Raw genomic sequence first — 6,000 nt, forward strand, 5'->3', positions numbered from 1 at the left:
TTTAGCCCACCCACCCAAAATCACCACCAGCCGTCACTGGTCCCAGTGTAATTTGAGAAATGCATCCCTGCCGGCGATTTTCATTGGATTAGGAAATTATGGGCGGGACTATTTTGTCCCGCCCACGGACGCTCTGGCATCTACGGATACGAATACTTTTGCTACACATTTACCACCTAGACGTGGTGCAAAACAACCTGCAAAAAAACCCACAGCTGAGACTTACAGGAGCAGATTCGAGCAGTTGTAAAATGGATTTGTGTTCGCTCATTAAAATGCTGAATTAACATAGCGTTCTTTATCATTTTATTTGTGAGGAAAGTTTTCATAGATGTGCATCTTCTGATGCATTAGTTCAAATTTGGGTTTACGAATGCACGCCTTTTGGGCATGTTCTCAGATTATGAAACACGGGTGTGCGAATGTGTTTTGCACCAACTGCGCTGCAATAATTGTAGCAAAAGGATTTGTGCACCTGTAACACAGATTTGCGTACTCGTAGACCCTATTTTGTGTTTACAATGGTATAAAAAATATATTATTTATTTTTTACGACTACAAATGTAGGCCTACTGTTACACATTTGTGACTTTAGAGTACACATGCAAAATAAATATATACGACTTCAAATTTACTGTGACTTTAGTGTACGCATTCAAATTCTGCAGTTACAGGTGCTATAGACTTTTGCTACAATAATACCTTCATAGACTACAGAGCAATAGAAGACCGTGCCACGAGCGTAACGGGCAGCTCCACCTCCTTACAGCCAACCGACTGTAGAGGAAGAAAGTGCGGGAAAGTATGGGTCTAGGAGATGGTACACAAGGCCACATGCTTCAAGTCCCAGGCCGCTCATTAAGCACACAGGAACGTCACACGGAGGCGGACGAACCCGGGCTATAATACGCCGTCTGAACACCGCCCTACAGCCACCAGGCTGAAGGGAGAGTGAGGGAGGAGCCTGGCAATTCTACACATGGCAAAAGCTGCGTAAAGATGTACTGCCGTATGATCAAACATACTTTATATCTTTCAATAATTTATATATTTATAAAAAAAAATGAGGCAGGTTGGTCCCAGGTGGTGGGCGGCAGCTCCCTCTGCTCCTGCGGCCTGGTCCCCCATCGCTGCCTGGTCCTTCTGCTGGCGGAGGTGTCGGAGGAGAGGGGAGGTCCTGCTGCGGTCAGCCCAGCACAGCTGGAGGATGGCACAGGACTACATTCTCTTCTCTCTAACCATCTTAAACATTACAGTTATATCAGAGCAATGAGGTACTCTGACATTGAAATCCACTCGTCACCTTATGCATTAAACTGATATAAAACACACATCACACTTGTGAGATTAAATTGTCAGTCTACAATCACTGGCTTGAGGTAGTTTACGTGTGGGACAAACACAATCTTGACTAATAAAAGAAGGCATGCCTCTACCACATAAATGAGTTTGCATTAAGATGTGACATGGATAAGCACTATAGCAAAGACTTCTACTTAGACAATAAGCATACAATCAAACAATTGAAAACAATAACACTGTATTTGATGGTGCAATACATTCATAAAGCAGGTAGTGTTTGGCTTTGACTGTAGCATTAACTAGCTAACCTTAACGTATGTGTCAGAATAAGTAAAGTGAGAGGAAGAATGAAGGGGGCTCCTTTATTTTTTGTGGCTGTCATGAAGCTCCCCCCGTCTCTTCCTGTCGGTGAGCCAGGTATAGAGGGGGTTACAGCTTTCAGGGGTCAACTGGGAGTCAGCGGAGTAACCGGGGTTCATCTCAGGGGCAGCAGAAGATATAAATAAGTAACACTCGGAATGTAGACCGTTGTTTTTCCACATTTATTTAATTCATGTAGGCAAGATAATGCTTTTACTTTCTTTAAACCTACAGTCAATTTCTCCCATGACGTTAAACTTAAATGGAGATGCTGTATTGAGGTGATGTATTGTAGTGCACATCATGCACCAGCAGAGTTCAGTCTCTAGTCGTGGAACAGGCAGCTGAGCTGAGAAAGATGTTGACTGCAAACGTTACAATACTACTAAGGCATGTTAATATGAAAATAATATCTTGAGAGGTCTTCTTCCAACCACAAAAGTAGTTTATTAGTCACATGATTTTATTCAAGGCCTGTCACCACCCACACAAAATCTCCGTTCAGCCCACTGAGTTGGTTTATGTCATGGCAACAAGCGTCATCGGTTCCTCCATCAGTAATCTATGGAAGAGGGTGATTATTTCCTATCCATTCATTCTGCTATGGGCCATAAGTATTTAAACCCAACCAGACTTGTCTAAGTAGGCAAATTGCACTTTAGTCACACGACATTGTAGGATAGACAGTGACCTTCATTTTACAATGAATACCATCATCCACTTTTATATATTGATAAATTATATATTGCCCTGGAAATAATTGCAATAAACAATATTATTTTAATTGTAGGACCATATGATATGCCACTGATATGATATAATGATGACATTATAAGTACATAAGTAACATCCTTTCAAAGAGCAATTCACTATTCATTCTTAGGTAAGTTCAGACATTGAAAGGGGAATGTACATTCATATATTAGGGCCACATAGAAGGTTGGTAATACATTAGCCATTCACTGAACGAAATGCCCTGGCCTGTTTAAACATTCATTCCTAGTCTAATGTGATGGCTCGGTACCCTATTGGGAGGATTTATTGTCACATGACGAATCGCAAGGACAGCAATACCGCACAGCTTGGGAAAACGGGACATCATAAATCCACATCGATCCATTTAGAGATAATTTGTCTGTTGCCTGGCAATGTTTGATTGTGTAAATTTCACTACATCCGCATTTTCACAAGATTTTGTAATTTAAGCAAACCCTATTTTGTCCAGACCCAGATATTGACTGGGAGGCTATAGTGATGACCCCTGACATTTTAGACTGTGAAGATCTGGCCGACAACATAGGCACCGCTCTCTGACAGAGCGATGACAGCCCTGGGGCCTGGGGTTAACCCCCTATATCCTATAAACCCCATAACCAGATGTGATAGTCAATCAATCAAACATTTCAGGAAAGATTAATCTACATGGATCTCTGTGGATTTATGATGTCCCAATTGCCCACGCTGCCTGGTACTGCTGTCATTGCTTCATGTGACAATAAATCATCCCAATAGGCTACCATGCCATCACATTATGAAAAGGAATGAATGTTTAAACAGACCAGGGTATTTTGTTCAGTAAATAGCTAATGTATTAACAACTTTCGATGTGGCCCTAATATATAAATGTACATTCTCCTTTTAAGGTCTGAATATTCTTTAGAATTAAAAGTGAGGTAAAATTTCTCTTTGAAAGGAAATACCTTCCAAAGTATTGGAAGGTATTTTGTTCAGTGAAATGCTAATGTATTACTTCTCGCTGTATTACTGTATTACTGTAACGTTTTTACAGAATGTGTGCGGATCAGGCGGGCCTATATATCTAGTCGCTGAAAAACACCAACTAAATAGCTAACTTTATCAATTCAATGCCACGTTCATTGTATGGCAACATAAAGCACACATCACCAATCTAGGCCCTTTCTTGAATCCATCACAGTAGCAAATGTTCTCTTAACAGCGTGTGTAACTATATCACATCACATGATTTGTTAACAACCAGGCCGCTGCTCACCAAATAACGTTAGATTCAGAAGCTGACCTCGACGATCAACCTCCTGAAGACTCATGTATCTAAGTATGTGTCTCAAGAGATATTCCAGTTTTTATTAGCAGGCTATTTATCATGAGTTAATCTGATTGTATTCATTATGATCACATTTGAGTGACTGGCCCCAGATGATCTACACCTTGGCATGTTGCAAGAAAAGGCTGCTAGAAAGACTTGCACCCCTGGCTCCATGATTGGATAGTGAAATGATTTGCCTTCTTGGATAGACAAAGGATATGTTTATCTGCGCACCCCTTTGAAAAGTGGGAAAACCTGATGTGCAGCTAAAAAACGCTTATGTGTAACTAAATAAAAATGTGTAGGTTCAAACCTTTGACGTGCAACTGCAAGTTAAATAGATTTGTTGAAATATAGTTAACAAATACACACATTTGAATGCATTCACAAAAAATGTTTTCACACATAGGTGTTACACACACAATAGTGTTGGCCCTTATTTGATTCCATACACATCAACAAGCGGTGCTTCATTGGTGTTTGAATGGTGCTTCATGCGTTTGAAAATTTCAAATTAAGAATTCCTTCCTCACGTGTTTCCCGTATTTCCCGGAAGATAGGGATTAATGGTGCATTGAATTCACATCGCTGGAAATTATGGGGAATACATTTCCACGACGTCGGAAAGTTATCGTGAACGACACACCTCATGACGCTCTTAGATTCTACATCCTATTCGGCAACTGGGGCTGGATTTTGATAACAGAGATGCTCCGTTAGTGACGTATGGTCTACTAGTGACGCGCATGAACATGGCGGAACGTTAACGTTTTACTTAATATAAAATAATCAACCATCATGTCACATATTTTGCTATTGATTTACGTTGTAACCGTCTGTTGGCAACGACTTTTCTCAGTTTTAAACGTTGAGTAGGCCTACTGGTAAACCAGCTCTAGATAAGGGGAAGTGTAGCCTACCAATACGTTGGCAATACAAGTTGCTTCTCATAGCCTAAATAAAAGCAAAAGGAGAGTAGGCTAGGTGATTGGCTACAATGAAATAAGGGCGTTTAAACTTGAAACTGATCCTATTAAGTTCTGTTTAGTTCTGACTTTTTAACCGGATAAAAACCCCCTGAACTTTTAGATTCCCAACGCAGTGCACATGAACGGTCGCTGTCGGGAACACGCGTAATCGTGAGCGTCATCGCTGTGGCGAGCCGTCTCGTAACATAGGTCTAGTCGGTTTTAGATATTTTAATGCAAACATATAATGCCCAGGTGTTTAAAGGGTTTAGAATTGAGAATATGAGAAAAATAAGAATATCTTTAATTCACGCTCTTTAAAACACAACTCTTCTCTTAGTCTTCCCTTCATAAGGAATGACACATGACATCTTTCCCCCCGCATGTTTGGAGAACCGAGTGACACGTGCGCCCCCGGGGGGCGGAGACGCATGTCGCAACGGGAACATACCGCTGCATCACGCCTGTTAACCGTCAGTGAATAGTACCTTTTTTGTTTTCATCTGAATTTCTGCCTTTCAGGTGGATTGTTTTCCCCCCCTTTAAGTTTTTTTTTTTTTTTTCGTGCTGATTTATTTTCCATTTGGAATATGTTTTTATGGAATGCCCCAAGTTTAGGGTCTATGTAGGGCCTATCAGTTAAACCGGTCTCTTTCATAGAAGTCATTATGTGTTCAAATTGCTTTCCTAAAATAATCTACGGTGACAAATTGCTATATTTCCAACATCGTATCTTGCTCTGTGGAGAACCTTCTGCATCGCCCCAACACGTGCTCTGCAGTCTCCTTAATTTGCATACTCATGTTGTGTGTTTTCCAACTATATGTAGTGTTTGATTTAGCCCTGTTTGTCCTAACCGGTTATGCCACCTTCTTCTCTATGATCCCTGCCAATTCCTTCTGATGTGAAGTTTCATGATTTACCTTTCTAGTAGCCTGTTTCACTAAGGACCCAATACTTTTGCCAGATACTTTATATAAATTGTTTGAGGTAGGCCCTAGCTTAATTATTGCTCAATGATTTGTTATTCTATACTATAGCCTACGCTGCTTTTTCATGGTTTGACTTGCTATGTCCACCTTATCCTAACTATGAGTATAATAAATTGTGGAAGCCCATGGACTCTGCTTTTACACATAACCATCTTCTTTCCTTTAAAATGACGCTTCCTATGCTCCAAACATACCTTCAGAACATCCTTTGGGGGATGAACACACTGCAGATTAACCCAGTTCCCTTGCCAACCACATCTCGCGTGGTTCTGTGTGCTACCAGTCACGCCCCCCGCTACAAGTCACGCCCCCT

Source organism: Gadus morhua, chromosome 6 (genome assembly GCF_902167405.1).
Source record: "Gadus morhua chromosome 6, gadMor3.0, whole genome shotgun sequence".
Classification (NCBI taxonomy): Eukaryota; Metazoa; Chordata; class Actinopteri; order Gadiformes; family Gadidae; genus Gadus; species Gadus morhua.